Genomic DNA, 24,997 nt, shown 5'->3' on the forward strand with positions numbered 1-24,997 from the left:
ATCTGCTACTTGCAAACCTACAGCTATTTTAGAAGGGGCCCAAGATGGCAGTGCACCTATTGCGGTAGATAAGACCTCTGGCCCAGCAACTGCATCTGCAGGGAGTTCCGCTTCTGCTCAAGCTCGTGCCCCCATAACTCTGGCTGTAAACACAGTGGGCCTCATTTATGAAAAGTGACGCATCGCTGCGTGAAAACAGCGATGCGTCACTTTTCACTGCGCACTCCTTGCGACACCAATGATGCGTCATATTTAATGTATGACGCATCATGTCGCAAGGACTTACAGATACGTCAGTATTTCTGACGCATCTGTAAGCGCAAAAGTGACGCATTGCTGGAGTGTGTCACAAAAGTGACGCAACTCCAGCAATGCGTCCTTTCACATGGGGAAAGCCCCATGTGAAAGGGCTTGCGTCAGTCTTACGCCTGCTGTGAGGCAGGCGCAAGATTTTGACGCAACAGCATCCTAAAAGTAACACAGTGACATCTCATAGATTTCACTGCGTCACTATTACGAGGCTTTTTGCGGGGGAACGCCCCCTCTGCATACATTATCCCTGACTCAGGTATAATGTGGCGCAGGGGTTTAAAAAGTGACGCATCTACCAAGATGCGTCACTTTTTAAATATGGCGCAACAAGGCGCATTTTTTACGCCGCTGGTGCATCGCAAAAAGTGACGCACCGGCGGCGCAAAACTGACGCAAGGCCTCATAAATAAGGGCCAGAGAATCTACGGGTGCACCCAGCGGCAGTATCAAAACTAAGAGTACGAGGGCTGTCCATTAAAAGGAAAAGAGCTGTTAGTGGTGTAGGGGGTGGGAGCATAAAATCCACCAAGAAGCCCAGAAAATCGAGGGAAAGTCAAAAAGTGGGGGGAGGGGTGAAGGATGTGGCAGCCAGTGTAGATAATATCCAAACACATCATATGCCTGGCACTTTGGCCACTGTAAGTCCTAGTGTAGCTATCTCCCTTGGCCCCCCTACTCTTGAGTCTGATTTGATTCATTTAGAGAAACTCATGAAATCTCTGTTAACGCCCATTATTGAGAGCTTGGAATACCTAAAGGGAAGGGTTGACAGGCTCGAAAAAACCTCCCTGGATAATTTCCACTCCTTAAAAACCCTAATAAAAATCCAGGCAAAAAGCAGGGAGTTGGTAACCCTATCTGACAACAACTCGAGAGGAGCACTTGAGCCAGCAACCCAAGATCGGGGGAGTGTAAGCGAGGGGCCCGTGGCAGGGAAAGCTTTATCTAAGACTTCTAATGATCTAGCTAAAAGTAGATGCCCCAAAAAATTTAGCATCCCAAGTAGGAGGGAGTAATTCCCAGGCCCAGTGTACAGACATTATACCCATATGAACTTGGGTCCCAACCTTAATGACATTAGCAGTAGGCCCTTGGCCCCTAATTGTCCTCCATTAGTTGCCCCTGAAGATCCCATAGCTGAGGCAACCACGGATATATTCCATCTTAGTTTGCCCCCAGCATGTCTCCCCTATGTTGTGGTCCTAACAGGGGTCCCTAAACTCAAGGAGGGGAAATATGAATCTTACCAGGAACTGAAAAACAAAACCATGTTCTGGCTAAATACAAATAGGCCTATTTTAAAACACCATGATGGGAAAATCTTAAATGTACGAAGAGCAAGTTGGGTGGGCGATCGTAGGAAGGATATAAGTGGCAATTGTATTTTGGTGAATTTTGGTGACCCTAGGGCAGTTAGCCACATATGCAACCAGCAACCCAAACATGGAAGCACAGGGATTGGGACTTTTGATTTAAGCTATTTCCATCAGCAAACTTTGCCCCCCTGCTTTGTGGGTTATGATTTTAGGGGAACTGAGCTTGGAGCACCCTACCGTCCAGCTATTTTTCCTAATAGCACCTGCTTCCCTCCATCTAGAGGCAGGGGTGTTCCAGGTTGGCCTAGTGGCTATTGATATAATGCGGTCTTGGGGCTAGCCCTGGGAAAACATGCTTTAGCAACACCAAATTGCGACGGAACATCACGTATCCCTGTCTTAGGAGAACTGTTTTCGCACCCATTAAGTACTGATTCCGCGAATGTGCCATCTGTTCTTCCCCCTATACCCACCAGTCCTGCTATTGGATGTGATCTCTCAGAGTTGGCTTCTCTGGTTTCCCCATCTGTTAGGCCGAATCTTAAAATCATAAGCTGGAATTTGGCCGGGATTGGTAGGAAGCTTGATCTCCCAGATTGGAACTCAATTATTGGGTCAGATAACATATGTATTTTCCAAGAAACATGGAGTCTTGTTCCCTGCCATAAAGTAGGTTACTCGAATTATCATGTACCAGCAGTTACTTCTCGTTCAGGGCGGGGCCGCCCAGCAGGAGGATTACTCATCTGGGTGGTTATTGCCTTAGAGCTCCGTGTTGCCCAAATCGAAATTAACTCCCCTGACCTACAAAAAGTGATTCTTATTGGACCTAGGAGAGGGGAATTATTAACCATTTTTAATATCTATGCCAGGGGGTCGAAAGGCAGTTCACCATCGCCCACTGTCACCAAGCTCGAGGAGGAGCTTAGAAATCAGACCCAAGGCTCGCTAGTCATGGTGGCGGGTGATCTGAACTGTACTTTTGAGCCTCTTGCGTCCGAAGATTTTCTTAATATTATGGAAGATGATGGCAGGAGGGGTATTCCGCAGCTGTCAATTCCCCCTGTCAAAAGGTGGCCACCCAGAGTAGTCCAACTTAATGCTCTGGCACTGGAATTTGATTTAAGAGCAGTAAATGGAAGGACAGCTTCGGACACGTTGGGGGCAGATACTTACAATAGAGTTGGACATTAGTCACGCATAGATTATATTCTCCTAGACTTCCAGTTATGGAAAGGTGTGGAGGATATGGTGGTTTTATCCACAATTCTTAGCGACCATAATCCGCTTTCCCTGACTTTGCATCCCTTATGGATGAGCTCCTTATTGTCTATGGCCCCCCTCAAATGCCGCACCTCGGCAGAGGTGTGCCCTTCAAATTGCGGCAGACGCCTCAATTGGCCTAGAGTCCTGCTCGATGAGGGAAAGGTCCAGCTCATTGGCTCCATTTTGGTTTCTTACCAAAGCAAAATATAACTTGGTGGCTCAACCCCGACTATCATCTCATCTACATTTTGTGGTACAATCAAAGCCTTAGGAGACTTATTTTTGACTAAAGGCACTAACTCCAAGGGGCGCCAGAAACGTAGTGACAAACCAGACTGGTATTCTAAGAATTGCAGAGTTAATAAATCATTACTCATCCAGGCAATAAAGCAGCCGTCTCTGATTAAAGTAGCAAGACACAAATATAATCTGGCTATTAAGGAAGCTAAGAGGGACTGGGACGATAAGTTTTGGCACGACCTCAAGATGGCCAGTGCGGGGAAGGATGCACGAGGTTTCTGGGATCTTGTAAGATCAAGAAACAGACCGGATAGCCTACTGATCACCTGTAACATCACCGGTGAGAGTTGGTTTGCCCATTTTTCTTCCCTGTATACAGCTGACTCCCTCGGCGAACAAGTCCAGTCCTTGGATAGCCTTGAGCTGCCCAAGGAGGAGGCCATTGGATTCACGGTAAAAGAGGTTGAAGCGATTATTCGTTCCTTGGTCCCGCTTAAAGCAGCAGGCCCCGATGGGGTTCCAGGAGACCTGTTGCGTTTAAATTATTCAGAGTGGGGGAGGATTTTGGCAGATCTCCTTAATGCCATCATGAAGGGTGCGCCGATTCCGGAGTCTTGGAGAGGGGCGGAGGTGGTCCCTATTTTTAAGAAGGGCTCTAGGGACGACCCCGCCAACTACCGCCCTATTAGCCTAATAGATTCCACGCAAAAGGTTATAGGGAAGGCAGTATTAGGCAGAATCCTTCAGTGGGTCGAAGACAATAAAATTCTGTCCGACTTACAGGCAGGGTTCCGCTCTGGAACGGGAACAATTGAGCAAGCCTTCCGACTACATTTGTTGTACTGGAAGACAGTCGTTCTGGGCGGAGGCAGTCTTCACCTGGCCTTTATAGATCTGAAGACTGCCTTCGATCTAGTGCCGAGGCAGAGCTTATGGGGGGTTTTGCAGGACATGGGTATGCCCCCATACATTCTGAGTATTCTAATCAAGCTCCACGAGGGAAACTTTGCTCAGGTGAGGTGGGGGAGTCAGGGCCAAAAAACATCTAGAATAGCTGTGAATAGGGGCGTCCGCCAGGGTTGTGTTCTAGCCCCCACTCTATTTTCTCTATATGTTAATGGAGTGGTGGAGCATCTGCTAAGAACACCTGCAGACGCTCCCTCCCTGGCGGGCAAACGTATCCCGACCCTGCTATTTGTGGACGACACCCTCCTCATCTCGAAGTCCCCAGTGGGCTTGCAGAAGCTACTTGATAGTTTCTATGTGTTCTGCACACTCAGGGGTCTGGTAATTGATACCGGCAAAACTAAATATTTAGTATTAAATCCGGCTAAAAAAATGGGAATTCCGCCAAATTTGAATGGGGTGCAGCTGGATAGGGTGGCAGAATTCGATTATTTGGGCATCAGACTCTCCGATCGAATGCATTGGGGCCCTCACATTAACAAAATGGTCCTCTCTCTCAAAAGGGTAACAGGCACACTTATCAAACAACATTGTAGTTCTACAACAAAACCTATTTCCCCCATTGTAGAGATCTACAACGCAAGAGCAGTCAGTGGGTCCCTGTATGGGGCAGAATTATGGGGTGCCTGCAACACTGACCAGCTTACCCAGTCAGAGAATACATTTTTTAGGTCGTTGCTGTCCCTCCCCCAAAGCACACCTATGATTCCGATACTGTATGATCTGGGGAATCGCCCAATAAAGGACCAGGCTCAGTTCCGCCCATTGCTATTGTGGTCACGCTTATGGCGAGTCCCGGAACTCTCTCATTATGCGGAAGGGCTAACAGAAATTCTGTCTATGTCTGGTTGGACAAAAATAAGTTGGCTGCGAAATGTAAAATCCTTTCTTTTTGAGCTCGGGTTGGGGGGAGGCATGGTAAACCAGATCTGCTGTGCCTAAATCCAAACTGAAGCAGATTTACTGGAACTGGGTGTATAATAAAAAATATTCAAACCCTAAAAATGGTAGGATTGTTTCTAACTATCTTCTCCTTAAGGATGTACCCTCGTTAGAGCCCTATTTTGACTTTATTACAAAACCGCCTGAACGCATGATGAATTTTAAATTTAGGATTGGCACCCTTCCTCTTGGCGAGTTTACAGCACGTTGGAGCGTGTCCCCAAGTACCCTTAGTTTGTGTCCATTCTGTCCGCTGATCTTGGAAACAGTGCCCCACATTCTATTCGAGTGCACTGCTTACAAACTCCCGAGATCTAGGTGGCTAAAACCAGTGTGCAGGAATATGGGTTCTAGGTCTCATTTGATGGCCTTGCGAATTCTCATGTCAGTTACTCGGCTAGTACATGTTTGTGCTGTCTCTAAGTTCCTTAGCTGGGCTTGGATTATTAGAGCAAGAAGGCTTAAAGTTAAATGATTATAATTTTGGATGGTATACTGTGTATGACCATTCCTTTCTTGTTTTATCTTGTGGAAATTTGTAATGTGAGATTGTTTTTATTGTGTTGCTTTTTAAGATAAAATTTTATCGAAATAAAGCCTTCTACAAACAAACAAACAAACAGTGGCAAACCCTTGTGGAAAAGTATACCATAATAGGATTTATCTGAAATATACACAAAATAAAAACATCTACATCAAACCTTGCTAACATCTGCAGTTAGAAACTTGATAGGATGATATACAAATGTGTTGAAATGTTCTAAATAGTATTAATGACACCCCCCCAGACCAATTATTTGAAATCACTATACCTTTTGCCATCTAGAAACACAAATGTTGAGAGATCTATCTTTCTCACCTTAATAAAAGCATCACCGTTTTGGTCTCTAGTTCACTACAAAAAGGGATATTTGAGGGTGTTTACCATTTGAATGTGAAAAATTAATACCAATTTTGCAGAGTGAAATAACTACATGTATCTGTTAATTCTCAAAGAACACTAATGTCTATACTTTCAGGCAGTAATCTTAGATTCTAAAAACAGTAAACACACTTGTATAGTACTGACTGACTTGCCAGTGGTAAAAATTGATTATTTTCATGAATTGTGGTAACAATGAAAATATGAAGAATTGCGGACATATTCAAAGCTAATAATGCACCTAGTGGATGACTACATTTCTGTACTAATGAAGAGAGAAAATCTTGCCTTTTACAGTTAGAAGTGTGTGATAGAACAGAGAACAGATGATTGTCAATGTTATGCCATGTTTCGGCCCACCAAAAACTTATCAGGGACTTTACCAGGACAGCATAATTTTAAACTGCACTTTTTTGGGGCGTTTCATTGTATCTTGATATGGGCAAAGTATCTACTTCAATTGACTGTGATTGGCTTACTCGTTATCAGGTGTACATCATACCTGTTGCATGATCTCTGTTTAGGTATGATGCACACATTAATCAAGAGAGAAAGGATCCCTTGTCCTGTACAACCTTTAGGTCTGCAGGAGTTTGTTGGTTTGGCGTCCCAAAGTAAAAGAACCTCATGCACGTGATGGGTATGGTGGTGTTCAAGCGGTATATCTTGGTTCTCCGCTGTATACGTCACGTGTGTGCATAATCATAAGGTCATTGAGTTATGCAGCCTCCACCTGGAGGATCTTACCCAAGGTTGTGCCAGTAGTGAGCCAGTGATAGGGAGTCTTAAAAAGGCCCGGAAAACCAGATGAAAGGTATTTATTAGGTCTGGGTTCGGGTCTGAAAAACTCTATAGGTGTGCACCTTTAGATATGTTTATGCGTCGTAGATGCACTCAGAGTTATAAGTTAAAAATATTGTGAGGGGGGAGTAAGGAATGGTCAACATGTTTCTGCCCTTTCTGCCTTGATTAGGGCTTACAGGCATTCGTCAGGACCGTTGCGTGAATGAAGTGCAGGAAAAAATAATTAATAAAGTGCTCTCAAAAAAAGGTGATCAGAAAATAGGATTAATTAACCTGTTTTCTTTGAGTAAAGGTCTCAATGTACCTGGAATAGAAATAACACAGATGCTTTTAAACATACATGGGGAATGGGAAACATTTACAAGGGGACACAATTAAAGCAGGTGTCTGCTTGGTGAGTCTAACACATTCTTAGACTACATTCACAACTAAAAAATGGCAATACTTCATAAACCAACAGTACATCATGGCAATGTCAACTCTCTCATCTTACACTCCACGCTAGTGCAGTGGGCTGTAGCATGCTCAGAGATGGTGGATCATGCATGGTTTCTCAAAATCACTCATATTCAGAATTTGGGTAAGGGTTTACCTAGGGGGTGTTTGTGTCGGTAGTGCCCACCTGGTAATAGATCGTATTTATAACCCACAAATATGGATCTCACATTGCTAAGTGGGAGTGTCAGGCTTTAGGGTTTGTTTTAGTGCCAGTCGTCGCGTGGTTAACTATTCGTGATACCAAACGTGATGGAAATAATTCGTTAGCTTGCGCGTCTATTGTGATCGCTTCTATCGGGTGCAGGGCTCGGGATGGACTAGTATGGAAAAACGGGGTATCGGATTACTGCAAAGTCTGCACAGGGATACTTACGGTTATGTTGTATCGCGCCGATTCTCCTCGATACCTATTGAGTCCGCTCCTCGCGTCTACGCTGAAGACGCAGCTCGCTGTCACCCGGAAACAGTGATTCTGTTTCCGGGTAGATCTTATGGGCGTTTTTCAAAGGGCGTGGTTTAGGCGCAGTGGTTATGCTCGGTTGTTATGGTAACCTTGGTGATTTGATTCGCCGAGCGGAGGCCGTAATGGTTTTCATTTATTCATGTTCACGTTCTGGTTAAAAGTATAGAGACTATTGTGGTATTCTAATACCATAATGTGTTAACCATTGATAGTATGGGTATAAGAGATGGAATATTTGATGGCACAAAGGTCTTAGTCTATAATAGGATCCTGATACGTTGATGTATCTCCCATAGGTATGAGGTGAAGCACTTTAGGGTACAAACACCTGAAATTATAGTATAGTTTATTTTATTGTCTTGCTCGGTACATGGATAATTATCAAAAGTATCTCATAAGCCCCCATTGTTTCTTATATTGTTTACAGGAAACATTAGAGATGTTATCTGAATGATTGCTTTTAACAAAAGTAAATGGGTTCTCTCATCTTTTAGATAGACTGAGCCACGGAATGCTGTCGTTCAGTCCCTCGTGGTCAGTTCCCAGTCTATGCACCCATCTCTGCTCCTTTTCGAAAAGAATTCTCTCTGCATTTTTGTCTTTCCTCAATAGGGTTTCTAGGATGACCCAATTCAGGTCTAATGTTGTGTGGCCCTTTTCCAAAAAATGGGTGGCCATTTTGGTGGTGCTCTTTTTGCACTTTACGTTACTTCTGTGTTCGCAAAGTCTTTGCTTAGCTCTTCTGCAGGTCATGCCTATGTACCTTAGATGACATGGGCACGTGATCATGTAAATTACATGACTAGTATTGCAATTAGTATGGCTCCGTAGAGTCCATTTGAAATTTGGCAATAGTTGGAGTTCTTTCGTGGGTTTTGTTAGACTGCACACAGAGCAAGAGCCACATGGGTAATGTCCTGTCACTTGGGGAGTTCCCCATGGATTTGTAGGTTCTCTGGTTATTTTTGGAGCAGGTCTTGTGTGGACCAGAATGTCTTTAAGATTGCGGCTCCTTTTGTTTGCGAAGCGAGGTTTAGGCCACATAAGGTTTCCTGATGTTACAATGGACCAGTTCTTATTTATTATTTTCTTTACCTTATTCGTCACAGCATTGTATGTGGTGACACATGTAAGGATGTCTTCTGGTGGAGGTTTTGGTACTGTTTCAAGGAGAGATTCTCTATTCTGATTTCTTGCCCGTTTTTGGCATTTGTTGATGATTCTCCTCGGGTAATCACGAGCCACCAATTTTTTGTGTAAGTCATTGGCTTGTGTTTTGTATTCTTTGATATCACTGCAATTCCGCCTTAATCTAAGGAATTGACTGTATGGTAAGTTTTCCCTCAGTGGGCGGGGGTGGTAACTGTTGTACGAGAGAAAGCTGTTTTTTGCAGTGGTTTTAAAGAAAGTTCGAGTTTTCAAGGTGTTGTTTTCAGCGTGAATGGTTATATCCAGGAAGTCAATGCTTCTCTGATCTGAGCAGTAGGTGAACGTCAGGCATTCATCTCTTTGATTAAGCCATATGTGGAATTGTGATAGGCTGTTTTTATCTCCTTTCCAGATGACCAAAATGTCATCTATATACCGTTTCCAGAACAGTATATGATGACGATAAGGATTATGGGTCTCATCAAGGATGTGTTTGTCCTCAAATGTGCTTACATATAGTCCAGCCACACTAGGGGCAAAAGTACTGCCCATGGAAGTACATATTTAAAGGACACCAGAGACCTCCTTAATTTACTACAAAACATTGAATACTGCCCTGACACAATGCTCCTAGCTGGTTTCGATGTAGAGAGCCTTTATACGAGCCTCCCTCAAGAGAAAACCATGGATACCCTTGATAACATTCTCTTCAACTCTACCTGGACGTACAAAACTCCAAGACACTTTGTACTAGAATGTTGCCGGCTGGCACTCATGGAAAACTTTTTTCAATACAAGGATATCCTGTACTTACAACGCCATGGTACTTCCATGGGCAGTACTTTTGCCCCTAGTGTGGCTGGACTATATGTAAGCACATTTGAGGACAAACACATCCTTGATGAGACCCATAATCCTTATCGTCATCATATACTGTTCTGGAAACGGTATATAGATGACATTTTGGTCATCTGGAAAGGAGATAAAAACAGCCTATCACAATTCCACATATGGCTTAATCAAAGAGATGAATGCCTGACGTTCACCTACTGCTCAGATCAGAGAAGCATTGACTTCCTGGATATAACCATTTACGCTGAAAACAACACCTTGAAAACTCGAACTTTCTTTAAAACCACTGCAAAAAACAGCTTTCTCTCGTACAACAGTTACCACCCCCGCCCACTGAGGAAAAACTTAACATACAGTCAATTCCTTAGATGAAGGCGGAATTGCAGTGATATCAAAGAATACAAAACACAAGCAATTGACTTACACAAAAAATTGGTGGCTCGTGATTACCCGAGGAGAATCATCAACAAATGCCAAAAAAGGGCAAGAAAGAAGAATAGAGAATCTCTCCTTGAAACAGTACCAAAACCTCCACCAGAAGACATCCTTACATGTGTCACCACATACAATGCTGTGACAAATAAGGTAAAGAAAATAATAAATAAGAACTGGTCCATTGTAACATCAGGAAACCTTATGTGGCCTAAACCTCGCTTCGCAAACAAAAGGAGCCGCAATCTTAAAGACATTCTGGTCCACACAAGACCTGCTCCAAAAATAACCAGAGAACCTACAAATCCATGGGGAACTCCCCAAGTGACAGGACATTACCCATGTGGCTCTTGCTCCGTGTGCAGTCTAACAAAACCCACGAAAGAACTCCAACTATTGCCAAATTTCAAATGGACTCTCCGGAGCCATACTAATTGCAATATTAGTTATGTAATTTACATGATCACGTGCCCATGTCATCTAAGGTACATAGGCATGACCTGCAGAAGAGCTAAGCAAAGACTTTGCGAACACAGAGGTAACGTAAAGTGCAAAAAGAGCACCACCAAAATGGCCACCCATTTTTTGGAAAAGGGCCACACAACATTAGACCTGAATTGGGTCATCCTAGAAACCCTATCGAGGAAAGACAAAAATGCAGAGAGAATTCTTTTCGAAAAGGAGCAGAGATGGGTGCATAGACTGGGAACTGAACACGAGGGACTGAACGACAGCATTCCGTGGCTCAGTCTATCTAAAAGATGAGAGAACCCATTTACTTTTGTTAAAAGCAATCATTCAGATAACATCTCTAATGTTTCCTGTAAACAATATAAGAAACAATGGGGGCTTATGAGATACTTTTGATAATTATCTATGTACCGAGCAGGACAATAAAATAAACTATACTATAATTTCAGGTGTTTGTACCCTAAAGTGTTTCACCTCATACCTATGGGAGATACATCAACGTATCAGGATCCTATTATAGACTAAGACCTTTGTGCCATCAAATATTCCATCTCTTATACCCATACTATCAATGGTTAACACATTATGGTATTAGAATACCACAATAGTCTCTATACTTTTAACCAGAACGTGAACATGAATAAATGAAAACCATTACGGCCTCCGCTCGGCGAATCAAATCACCAAGGTTACCATAACAACCGAGCATAACCACTGCGCCTAAACCACGCCCTTTGAAAAACGCCCATAAGATCTACCCGGAAACAGAATCACTGTTTCCGGGTGACAGCGAGCAGCGTCTTCAGCGTAGACGCGAGGAGCGGACTCAATAGGTATCGAGGAGAATCGGCGCGATACAACATAACCGCAAGTATCCCGGTGCAGACTTTGCAGTAATCCGATACCCCGTTTTCCCATACTAGTCCATCCCGAGCCCTGCACTGTAGAAAAAGGTAGGGCTAGGACCTTTCTCAAGATTTGCCCGGCGCTAACCGCCCTTGTACCATTCAAATTTACCAAGCAATGAGGCAGGCGCCGGAGACCAGAAGGCAGGAAACAGAAGTTTATTCCGACGGAGCAGAACACATCAGATCAGACAACAAGGTATCGTCTCGAGGTGCTCTAACAGCCTCTCGGAGGCCTGGCCTCTTATACACTGGTTTATGGCATGTGACCTTTCTTTACTACAATCAGAACATTGACATAAAGGAATAGACATCCCCATAATCCTCGTGTCCATCCCACCCCCCATGTGTTCACAATTGGGACCCTTGACCTGCTGATAAGAGAGGGGGTAATGACGCAGCTGAATGTTCCGCTGATTATTAGGATGTGTGCGCCTGATCATAGCCCAGGGGGTGGGGTGGCTAGGATCAATAGTGGGTCCTTTGAAGAGGAGTGACTTCATACAATAAGGGCAGTAAATGGTATCTCCTGGCTCAGGCGATGGCCTCGGACATGTGTGGTCAGCCGGACTCGGGGGAAGGGGTCATCAAAGGAGTGGTATTCATGCCACGTGGACAATCGAGCGCGGAGGGGAGGCTCGTCAACAGAGGGGCATTCATGGAAGGAAAGGAGGTGTTGGTCAGGCGCGGCCGTGACTCCCAAGGACAGGGTCTTGCAGAGGAGGAAGGTTTATGACTTGTCCATGTGAGGGAGAAGGAGGGGGTCAGGGTGCGCGCAGGGTCAGAGTCGCACAGAGAGAGAGAGATCTTATGACCCGTACATGAGAGAACAGGGGCAGTCAGATACAGCTGGGGGGCTATGTCAGCTGAGGCGAAGGATGCTTCTTCAAGAGGGAAATGGGGGGGGTGCCTGGGTCAAGCAGGAGGGTTGCCTTTCATAGCAGGGTCGCGCAGAGTGCTGGGTTTCATGGTCTATGCATGTGAGAGTGGGAGGGGGGTGCTCAAATGCGCGCAGGAGGGAAGCCAGTGATTCTAATGAGTGGGCAAGAGGCCAAGGTGCCTAAAATGGCTGTCATGTACATATGGGCACGGGCTTTTACTGGCGGAGTGATACGGTCAATATTTCAGGGTATACGTGGTGTCTACAGGGAGGGGGACGGGAGAGGGCAAATGAACGCCGCTTAGGTACATTAATTTTGCTAATTTCCACTCGCCGCTTTTAACATAAGCGAGTTCATTTCCCTATTCTTCCTAGTTGATGGGCGTACATATAAACATGTGGTTGATGAAATAGCATTTGTCAATACGAACATATTGCATAAAAATCATGAACAGTTGATGTGATGGGCAGGATGCAGCACATAGGAAATTGCATTTGTCGAGGTCCTATCATTGCAAAAGCACTACATAGCATAAATGTTTCTGACTTAAAAATGTGACCAATTAACATTTTGACCAAGCAGTTGAGGGCGGAATCAGTTCAATATACAAAGTCTCTTCGTCACAGTGTCTTTTATCAGTGAGCCATCACTGGTAGGCTCTAGTCCGTGTCCTTTCGTTGGCGCTGTTGAGCACCGGCGGTGGAGCTATAGGTCCAGCTCGGTTCTATCCTTACGCGTTGCAGGGTGCGGTCAGTCCTCTGCTGTTAGACCACAGTCCTGTTCCCTAAACAATCCGTTTAGCGGCGCCTTATGCTCGGCACCTATATTTCCGTGGCAACACCCTATTCCCACCTGAATGCCGTTCTTCCTTTTGGCGTGAAGTCACATGGAAAAGAGGGTGTGTGTTGTTCAAACAGTCGATAGGAGAGAGGAGGAGTTGGGTCAGAGTTCCTGGGACACACAAAAGAGACCAAGGGAGCAAAGGATAACAAGCAGGCAGGCCCATCAATCGGGCCCAAAGAAGGGGGACGGAGACTCCAGGCACACGTGGGTTAGCAGACGGAGGGCTTCAGGGCAGCCCGTCAAGTTTCATTTTCCACGTTTGAAATTGCTGTCTCGTCCCGCATCTTGTTGCTCTGCAGCTCCACCTTTGGTCGAGGTCACATGTGTCTCAAGATCTGCAGCTAGGCTGTGTGTCACGTCCGACCCTTCTCCTCCGGTGATCGTATATCTTTGAAATAGGTACAAAACAAGCTTTAGAGAACTGGTCAGGAGAAGACATTTATGCATGTGAATTCTTCCCTCAACCCAACGCACTTGGGAGATACGCTCATCGGTCACAGTCAGAGGTCTATTACCAAGCAGTGCATATGTCGGCATTCCTACTGAGTTCATGCCAAGTTTATTCATCGTCCTATTTATAACTCAAGTGAGGATAAATAAGATTCCCATCAACTGTGCATTTCATCATATTCAACATTTCGGAACATTTCCCTTCAAGGCTGGCTAACCTTTTCAAACAGGGCGGGGGCGCTATCATCGAGAGTCAGGGTAAAACAGGTTTTTCTCGGGGGACGACAGTTACTCATGGTCATCATGTTTATATCCGGGACAGCAGCTGGGGTCTATCAAATGGGGCGGGGATGCTTCGGGCGCTCGCGCTTGGGTGCAAAAGGGGGTGGGGCAATCTGGGCATTGGGGGTCAATCTAGACGTTGGCGTTCGTCTCTAATGAACAGAAATGAGGTGCCATTGACATACAGTTCCCCTATAAATGGCCAGATTGGGGGACCTTAGTCGTCTTACCTGTCCTTTCCTTCTCAGCCAATTCAAGTTCATTCATTTTGCAGAAAGGAGAGGTAGTACTATGGCGAGATACAATCATTTTAGTTTCGGTCAATTTCGCTGAACACCTTCGCATTCAATAAGTTTCCAATCAGACTAGTGCCAGCGAGGCACAACTTTACCATACAAAGGAAGAGGAAATAGGGAGACTCCCATAGAGAGCGAGAGTCATCCGCAATCTAAACGAGCCATTTGGTACACGTATGACATGTAGAGAGAGAGAGAGAGATAAGGAGGTGGTGAGAGAGAGAGAGAGAGAGAGAGAGAGAGAGAGACGTGTACGTAAATAGGTCATTTAGTGCGCTCACAACACAGAACAGCAAAGGTCAGGTAACACGCAGATACAGACAGAGGGAAGACATAAATCCGTACATCACACACACACAAACTCAGACAGAGAAGACGGCACATGTATTACACGTGTATAAGACATTCACGACAAGACAGGAAACAATTGTTAGCCAACAAGATCTGTTTTATATGTCCTACGTATCTTTACTATCCTATTTATCTACGTGCTTAGCTCTTTCTACCCTTCCCTCCCTTTTCCTCTCGCTTGTCATGTCTGCGAGCGTTCCCAATTGCCAATACTCACACTTCGGTTGGTCAATCAGAAATTAACCTGGTCGTGCTAGTTACCCATGGTTGGATCTTAAACCATTTTCAGTTCCTTCCTTTGGTGGGAAGTTCTCCAGGCTGAGGCAACGGCAAGTATTGATCGGGAGAACAGTCGGGCAGCTTGGCTATATCTATAAGAGTGTGAGAAAGGGGGGCAGTGCATTTTGAACATCAGCAACATTTCTAACTTCCCAGACGGGTGGTGCCGTGGCAACCCTTACCCGTATATTTTTCTTGGTCCTTTCCCTACCTAGTCAAACGTCCAGTTACATTATTTAACGCGTCATTTCTAGTCAATTTTTCGTCATACAGTACCCGTCAAGTCTCTATGTCAGTCCATCCTCCCAGTCGCTATGTCCTAAGGACGAACAGTCATGTTTAAGTCTATGTCTTTTAAAAACTTATCGTCATAAGGACTATGCACATATTCCCTCCTTCCCCTTTCGTCGGTGGTTCAACCATCGCTCTCCCACACTTCAGCCGACGTTTTGACGTGACCTGCAGAAGGGAGGAGAAAGAAGGGGTGGGGGGGGCAGCATTCAAAGCACATCAGCATGCAGTAGTCCGAAAATGTCTTTACCTACCACATACTCGACCTATCTCCACGTACTGCATTTCGTTACCATCTCGGCGTTTAAGCCCAGAGGGACCAGTAATGTCAGATAGATAATCATTGACGATCTGCGTATCTACATGAGTTACTTGGTCGCAACCCCTTTTGTTGGGTGCAAGGGTGGCGGTCAGGTGGCATTTCTGTGGTGTCGTTTTAAGGGCGTCTAAAACACTTTTCCGGCTGCCTGTGACACATAATGTAGCTGCTAAATATCTGGTCCTTTTTAACCTTCAGCTTTCATCATACTTATTCTTCGCTCACAGTAGCAAAACATCCAAAACTCATTAATGCAACCGCTACAACTATGCTTTCTTTTTCAAAATACTTGTAATAAAAAGTGTTGATGTATAAATACAGGCCTACAACCCAGTGGACCGGCCACGGAGCAGGTTGAAACTGTACATAAGAAGAACGAAGTTGGTGGCAGTTCATTGCATAAAGTGCAGCAGTGCAATAAAATCGTATTAAGCTTCCCTACAGAGCAAGCATGATGCATGTCAGTAATTCAGTTTTTCAATTAATTCATTAATTCATTATCCAAATGCTCATTCGCTGTCTAAATTACACCAATTCATTTTCCAAATCATAAGTAGTACCCACCCTAAATCAGTTCTTTGTCCAAACACATGATCAATATCTGTATTGCTTTCTTCTCTAAGCACATAATCACTATCCATCTTATCAACTTTCATTGTCCAAAAATGCACACGTATCTCAGAGCATCAAGATTCGAGCAATCCGGGTGAACAGGGAGTTTGAAAGTTTTGTTTCGTGTATCGGCGCCATTTTGGGCGAGGTCAGGCAGGTTCCGGTATAGTCAGAATGTTTCCAATGACTCATGGTTGGACCAGAACCTTCCGTTGGTAGTTCAAAAAGTTTTGTGCAATGTGGTAACAGTCTAACAGTATGGACCAGCAGTCAAAGAGTGGGGAGGGCGGCAACATTTTTCCTACCGGGTCATTCTGGTGTTCCACCGGAACTGAACAAGTCTGTGCCGTGGCTGCATTTTAGCCATTTCCAAATCGAGGCTGGCGCCGGCAGGAGTGCACCGATGTCACGGTTCCCAGTGAGGGGGGCGGGGGCACCCATGCGGAGGGGGATCAGGGTGCCCCCCGGCTCTCATAGAATCTTCAAAGTTGAGGAGAGAAGGCATGGGGCGTGTGCCCGTCCTGGGCAAAAGACCGGTTTTTGATGTTGACCCTCTTTAAGCAAGAGCATTGGGGTGTCGCTGGAAGCTTCCACCTGGAGGGAGGTGGGGGAGGCTCGTTCGCGTCACCTCCCCCTTCCAGCGACCCCGCGCCGTTCTCCGGCTCCAGTTGTTTTGGTAAGGCCGTGTCAGGCGATGAAGATGGGGGGGGGGGGTCGGTGGCTGAGGCAAGACATCCCCCCCCTTTTTGACATGTGGCGGGACTACCTGTAATTGCCCAGGCGCTGACATGTGGCGGGACTACCTGCAATTGTCCAGGCGCTGACATGTGGCGGGACTACCTGCAATTGTCCAGGCGTCGGCATGTGGCGGGACTTCCTGTAAGCGCCGCCGTCCTTGCTTCAGCTTCGGCCTTCTTTGCGGGCCGGATCAGGCGAGAGTGAGAGGGAGGGGGGTGGTCGGTGGCTGAGGCAAGACAGCCCCCCCCCCCCCCCTTTTGGCCTGCAGGGCAGCAGAGGAGAGGAGAAATGGAGAGGTCCTTATTATTCTTTGGGCCGCCTGCCCAACAGCCTCTCCTTCTGACCGCGGCCAGGCGAGCCTCGCATGCCTCGAGGCCTCGCCTTCCGGATGGGCGTAACCGCGGACCTGTTGCACTTCGGGAGCTTCTGGAATGGGGGTAGGTACCTATTGAATTGTTTCTATTTCATGTGACCGTTATTTGGGCGTGGTGGGCAATGAGGCAGACATGTTTGGAGCAGGAGTAGGCAATGGAGCCTAGCTACCTCGTGGCTGCCTTGGTGTCAAGCTTGTCTTCCCTCGCCATTTTTATGTTTCTTATTGCAAGTTATTTCTAACATTTCTTATTTTATTTTTAGCGAAGTTGATAACTCATCAGTGGCCTACTGATTTCGCTCAACTCTTTTTCTTGTATTTTTATGCCATAACCTATTATAAGCTATAGCGACTAGTCCACACTTAATGAACATGTCCTTATTAGGTGTACCCTCCAGTGGAGCTGGGTGGTTCATCTCTAATAAGCGGTCCGGGCTAAACAGGCTACCAACCAGTGGGGAGAAGATAGGCATGACGGATTACAACGGGGACAAAGGTCTGCATTACCTATCTTATCACAGCGGGCAAAGACTAGGCAGAATATTTCTATTCTCCGTTGTTTGGCGGCGGTGAATACCTCAAACGAACCAATACCGAATAATCGGCCAATCAAACAATTCAGTGGGGAGAATAAGTGGGCACGAAAAGTTATCGCTACCCACTCTTTCTCTACCTGCAAAGAGAGACCTTGTTCTTCCCTGTTTGCAGACAAAGAATCTCCAGACAATAATCCACGAACGACAGTTCGGGAAACAGTGGGGGAGGAAGATAGGCACGACGGATTACAATGGGGACAAAAGTCTGCGTTACCTATCCTTCACTGTTTGCAAAGAGAGAGCCTGTTTGTTTTTCCCCGTTTGCAGACAGCGAATCTCCAGAGGTTTCAACAAAGCGTAATACTAGTATTATCCAAACAAACAATTTTCCTCAATTCGTCGTGTTTACACGACCTTACCCGGACCGCATGGACGGTTTCCTGTCCTCTGGATCCAGCGCCCGATCGTCCTCTCTCCTTCGTGATGTTCGCGGCACTCCTGATGGTTCCCAGTCAGGACCGTAGATCACTCGAGAGAGGTCTGTTCAGAACTAGTGAAGGTCGGATGATCGGCTGTCAGACGAGGGTCTATCGGACATGAGCTCTTCCCGATCGTTGCAGTCGTTCACTCTGTCATCGGGACCTCTCCCACCGGATCCACGTGTCGCTGATGGGCCCCACGCTTTGGGACGCCAAATTGTAGAAAAAGGTAGGGCTAGGACCTTTCTCAAGATTTGCCCGGCGCTAACCGCCCTTGTACCATTCAAATTTACCAAGCAATGAGGCAGGCGCCGGAGACCAGAAGGCAGGAAACAGAAGTTTATTCCGACGGAGCAGAACACATCAGATCAGACAACAAGGTATCGTCTCGAGGTGCTCTAACAGCCTCTCGGAGGCCTGGCCTCTTATACACTGGTTTATGGCATGTGACCTTTCTTTACTACAATCAGAACATTGACATAAAGGAATAGACATCCCCATAATCCTCGTGTCCATCCCACCCCCCATGTGTTCACAATTGGGACCCTTGACCTGCTGATAAGAGAGGGGGCAATGACGCAGCTGAATGTTCCGCTGATTATTAGGATGTGTGCGCCTGATCATAGCCCAGGGGGTGGGGTGGCTAGGATCAATAGTGGGTCCTTTGAAGAGGAGTGACTTCATACAATAAGGGCAGTAAATGGTATCTCCTGGCTCAGGCGATGGCCTCGGACATGTGTGGTCAGCCGGACTCGGGGGAAGGGGTCATCAAAGGAGTGGTATTCATGCCACGTGGACAATCGAGCGCGGAGGGGAGGCTCGTCAACAGAGGGGCATTCATGGAAGGAAAGGAGGTGTTGGTCAGGCGCGGCGTGACTCCCAAGGACAGGGTCTTGCAGAGGAGGAAGGTTTATGACTTGTCCATGTGAGGGAGAAGGAGGGGGTCAGGGTGCGCGCAGGGTCAGAGTCGCACAGAGAGAGAGAGATCTTATGACCCGTACATGAGAGAACAGGGGCAGTCAGATACAGCTGGGGGGCTATGTCAGCTGAGGCGAAGGATGCTTCTTCAAGAGGGAAATGGGGGGGGTGCCTGGGTCAAGCAGGAGGGTTGCCTTTCATAGCAGGGTCGCGCAGAGTGCTGGGTTTCATGGTCTATGCATGTGAGAGTGGGAGGGGGGTGCTCAAATGCGCGCAGGAGGGAAGCCAGTGATTCTAATGAGTGGGCAAGAGGCCAAGGTGCCTAAAATGGCTGTCATGTACATATGGGCACGGGCTTTTACTGGCGGAGTGATACGGTCAATATTTCAGGGTATACGTGGTGTCTACAGGGAGGGGGACGGGAGAGGGCAAATGAACGCCGCTTAGGTACATTAATTTTGCTAATTTCCACAGCACCCGATAGAAGCGATCACAATAGACGCGCAAGGTAACGAATTATTTCCATCACGTTTGGTATCACGAATAGTTAACCACGCGACGACTGGCACTAAAACAAACCCTAAAGCCTGACACTCCCACTTAGCAATGTGAGATCCATATTTGTGGGTTATAAATACGATCTATTACCAGGTGGGCACTACCGACACAAACACCCCCTAGGTAAACCCTTACCCAAATTCTGAATATGAGTGATTTTGAGAAACCATGCATGATCCACCATCTCTGAGCATGCTACAGCCCACTGCACTAGCATGGAGTGTAAGATGAGAGAGTTGACATTGCCATGATGTACTGTTGGTTTATGAAGTATTGCCATTTTTTAGTTGTGAATGTAGTCTAAGAATGTGTTAGACTCACCAAGCAGACACCTGCTTTAATTGTGTCCCCTTGTAAATGTTTCCCCTTCCCCATGTATGTTTAAAAGCATCTGTGTTATTTCTATTCCAGGTACATTGAGACCTTTACTCAAAGAAAACAGGTTAATTAATCCTATTTTCTGATCACCTTTTTTTGAGAGCACTTTATTAATTATTTTTTCCCGCACTTCATTCACGCAACAGTCCTGACGAATGCCTGTAAGCCCTAATCAAGGCAGAAAGGGCAGAAACATGTTGACCATTCCTTACTCCCCCCTCACAATATTTTTAACTTATAACTCTGAGTGCATCTACGACGCATAAACATATCTAAAGGTGCACACCTATAGAGTTTTTCAGACCCGAACCCAGACCTAATAAATACCTTTCATCTGGTTTTCCGGGCCTTTTTAAGACTCCCTATCACTGGCTCACTACTGGCACAACCTTGGGTAAGATCCTCCAGGTGGAGGCTGCATAACTCAATGACCTTATGATTATGCACACACGTGACGTATACAGCGGAGAACCAAGATATACCGCTTGAACACCACCATACCCATCACGTGCATGAGGGTCTTTTACTTTGGGACGCCAAACCAACAAACTCCTGCAGACCTAAAGGTTGTACAGGACAAGGGATCCTTTCTCTCTTGATTAATGTATACTATTTTTGGAAACTGAAAGGATCTTCCTTTCCACCTCCCCCCTTCTGATTAGAAGATATTTTGCAGCGCACAGCTGTGGGAGTAATCAAAAACTGCCTCTGAATCCATTTGGTACATCGCTGATCACAAAACCCACTTGTGACCAGTAGACCGCCCCAAGATATCTGACGATGGCGGAGAACCTGGGATTAAGTTATTCCATTGAAGAAATCGACGCGATACTGGCTAAACCACCTTTATTCATGAACAGTGACCTCACTCAGACCCTCTCCAGCTCTGCAGAGTGGGATGAACTTAGCGAAGTTAAAAAAGAACAAGTGAGAACAGCAGTACATGGTATCATAATGACGGAGTATCTAAGGGTAAATGCAGCTCCCAGAGGCCTCTGGGTTACGAACGCACCAAGGATCTTCTTGAAAGATCTACACTTCAGAAAAGACTGGTCTGCCATTTCTTGGAAATGCACCAGGGATTATTTAGTCCTGATCATAAAAACTGCTACTAGATTAACTGACGAATTAACAGTAAAAATTGAAATCTTGGAAACAAAACTTAACAACACTGTGAACATCACAATATATAAAACCCGATTGGAAGAAATCAACAAAGAAATGAGCGATACCCAAGAATATTTAACACAAACAAAACTACAGAAGTTGGCGAAAGAACTCAAGAAATTCTCCTTAGAGAAAGTACATCCCTATAGCAGTAAGCACTACAAGATGGATGAGAACACCTCCAGCTATGGATCCAACAGCGGTGCCTCTAGCACTGGCTCAGACCAAGGGGCAGAAGAACAAAACTATCCCAATAGAAACCATTATCAAAATAGAAGAGGGAATCGACGAGGACGGAGCTTCTGGCGTCCCCCATTATTCCAAATGAACAATCAAGGAATACCCTTCCAAGCCTTCAACCCTCAATTTCAAGGTTGGATGAATCCCTATTTTCAAGGCCCACAAATCATGAACCATCAGATTCAACACCAAGGAGGCCAAAATTTCCAACAATGAGTGCCTTTTTTAGGGAACGGCCCAGCAACACAAAGAACCCGAAGGAGGGGATTAACTTGGTCCGATCAAACCAGACAGGTACAAACGAGGAGCATGACGAAAGCCAAATCCGGAGCAACCACGAATCCCTCATCGTAAACCTGTCTAATAAAATCTTAACAAAGGATGAAGAAAGCGTATTAAACAAGGGACTAGGATATGTTCCTACACCTAAACTAGACTTGTTTAAAACAAAATGTGAAGTGGCGGAATTTTGCCGGAAACTGAAATTGAAAGCCTTCTTCAAAGGGGAATCTCCTCCAACCAATGAAGGAGACACCATTCTCAGAAACAAGTCGTCATTTTGCCCCCTAAATTTTCAGGTCCCAATTGAAATACAGACTTTCGAACAAGCAACCTTTAAAGCAATTGATGACCTAAAAAATGGATCACCAAAACCTTTTCAGAACTTAACAAAAGCAGAACAACAAGCATTGGATGCCCTAAAAGCAGACCAAAATATAGTCATAAAACCAGCTGACAAAGGCGGAGGGATAGTTCTACTCACGGCTGAAGGGTATGACCAACAGTGCATGAGCCTACTCGCTGATGAGAAATTTTACAAAATCCTGGATGTAGACCCACCCTTGAGACTACAGAGAATCATCATGATGATGGTAGAAGAAGGAGAGACCAACAATTGGATCACAAAAAAAGAAGGAGACTATCTCGTGACCATGACACCTCGAACCCCTTACTTCTACTCCCTACCAAAGACACACAAAGGCCGAGTACCACCACCGGGACGACCTATTGTGTCGGGTATAGGGTCTGTTTTAGAACCCCTTTCGGAGTTCGCAGATCAATACCTGAGACCATTGGTTCAAAAGACCCCTACATATTTAAAGGACACCAGAGACCTCCTTAATTTACTACAAAACATTGAATACTGCCCTGACACAATGCTCCTAGCTGGTTTCGATGTAGAGAGCCTTTATACGAGCCTCCCTCAAGAGAAAACCATGGATACCCTTGATAACATTCTCTTCAACTCTACCTGGACGTACAAAACTCCAAGACACTTTGTACTAGAATGTTGCCGGCTGGCACTCATGGAAAACTTTTTTCAATACAAGGATACCCTGTACTTACAACGCCATGGTACTTCCATGGGCAGTACTTTTGCCCCTAGTGTGGCTGGACTATATGTCAGCACATTTGAGGACAAACACATCCTTGATGAGACCCATAATCCTTATTGTCATCATATACTGTTCTGGAAACGGTATATAGATGACATTTTGGTCATCTGGAAAGGAGATAAAAACAGCCTATCACAATTCCACATATGGCTTAATCAAAGAGATGAATGCCTGACGTTCACCTACTGCTCAGATCAGAGAAGCATTGACTTCCTGGATATAACCATTTACGCTGAAAACAACACCTTGAAAACTCGAACTTTCTTTAAAACCACTGCAAAAAACAGCTTTCTCTCGTACAACAGTTACCACCCCCGCCCACTGAGGGAAAACTTACCATACAGTCGATTCCTTATGTTAAGGCAGAATTGCAGTGATATCAAAGAATACAAAACACAAGCCAATGACTTACACAAAAAATTGGTGGCTCGTGATTACCCGAGGAGAATCATCAACAAATGCCAAAAACGGGCAAGAAATCAGAATAGAGAATCTCTCCTTGAAACAGTACCAAAACCTCCACCAGAAGACATCCTTACATGTGTCACCACATACAATGCTGTGACGAATAAGGTAAAGAAAATAATAAATAAGAACTGGTCCATTGTAACATCAGGAAACCTTATGTGGCCTAAACCTCGCTTCGCAAACAAAAGGAGCCGCAATCTTAAAGACATTCTGGTCCACACAAGACCTGCTCCAAAAATAACCAGAGAACCTACAAATCCATGGGGAACTCCCCAAGTGACAGGACATTACCCATGTGGCTCTTGCTCCGTGTGCAGTCTAACAAAACCCACGAAATAACTCCAACTATTGCCAAATTTCAAATGGACTCTACGGACCCATACTAATTGCAATACTAGTCATGTAATTTACATGATCACGTGCCCATGTCATCTAAGGTACATAGGCATGACCTGCAGAAGAGCTAAGCAAAGACTTTGCGAACACAGACGTAACGTAAAGTGCAAAAAGAGCACCACCAAAATGGCCACCCATTTTTTGGAAAAGGGACACACAACATTAGACCTGAATTGGGTCATCCTAGAAACCCTATCGAGGAAAGACAAAAATGCAGAGAGAATTATTTTCGAAAAGGAGCAGAGATGGGTGCATAGACTGGGAACTGACCACGAGGGACTGAACGACAGCATTCCGTGGCTCAGTCTATCTAAAAGATGAGAGAACCCATTTACTTTTGTTAAAAGCAATCATTCAGATAACATCTCTAATGTTTCCTGTAAACAATATAAGAAACAATGGGGGCTTATGAGATACTTTTGATAATTATCCATGTACCGAGCAGGACAATAAAATAAACTATACTATAATTTCAGGTGTTTGTACCCTAAAGTGCGTCACCTCATACCTATGGGAGATACATCAACGTGTCAGGATCCTATTATAGACTAAGACCTTTGTGCCATCAAATATTCCATCTCTTATACCCATACTATCAATGGTTAACACATTATGGTATTAGAATACCACAATAGTCTCTATACTTTTAACCAGAACGTGAACATGAATAAATGAAAACCATTACGGCCTCCGCTCGGCAAATCAAATCACCAAGGTTACCATAACAACCGAGCATAACCACTGCGCCTAAACCACGCCCTTTGAAAAACGCCCATAAGATCTACCCGGAAACAGAATCACTGTTCCCGGGTGACAGCGAGCAGCGTCTTCAGCGTAGACGCGAGGAGCGGACTCAATAGGTATCGAGGAGAATCGGCGCGATACAACATAACCGCAAGTATCCCTGTGCAGACTTTGCAGTAATCCGATACCCCGTTTTTCCATACTAGTCCATCCCGAGCCCTGCACCCGATAGAAGCGATCACAATAGACGCGCAAGGTAACGAATTATTTCCATCACGTTTGGTATCACGAATAGTTAACCACGCGACGACTGGCACTAAAACAAACCCTAAAGCCTGACACTCCCACTTAGCAATGTGAGATCCATATTTGTGGGTTATAAATACGATCTATTACCAGGTGGGCACTACCGACACAAACACCCCCTAGGTAAACCCTTACCCAAATTCTGAATATGAGTGAT

This window comes from Lissotriton vulgaris, chromosome 8, assembly GCF_964263255.1.
Source record: "Lissotriton vulgaris chromosome 8, aLisVul1.2, whole genome shotgun sequence".
Classification (NCBI taxonomy): domain Eukaryota; kingdom Metazoa; phylum Chordata; class Amphibia; order Caudata; family Salamandridae; genus Lissotriton; species Lissotriton vulgaris.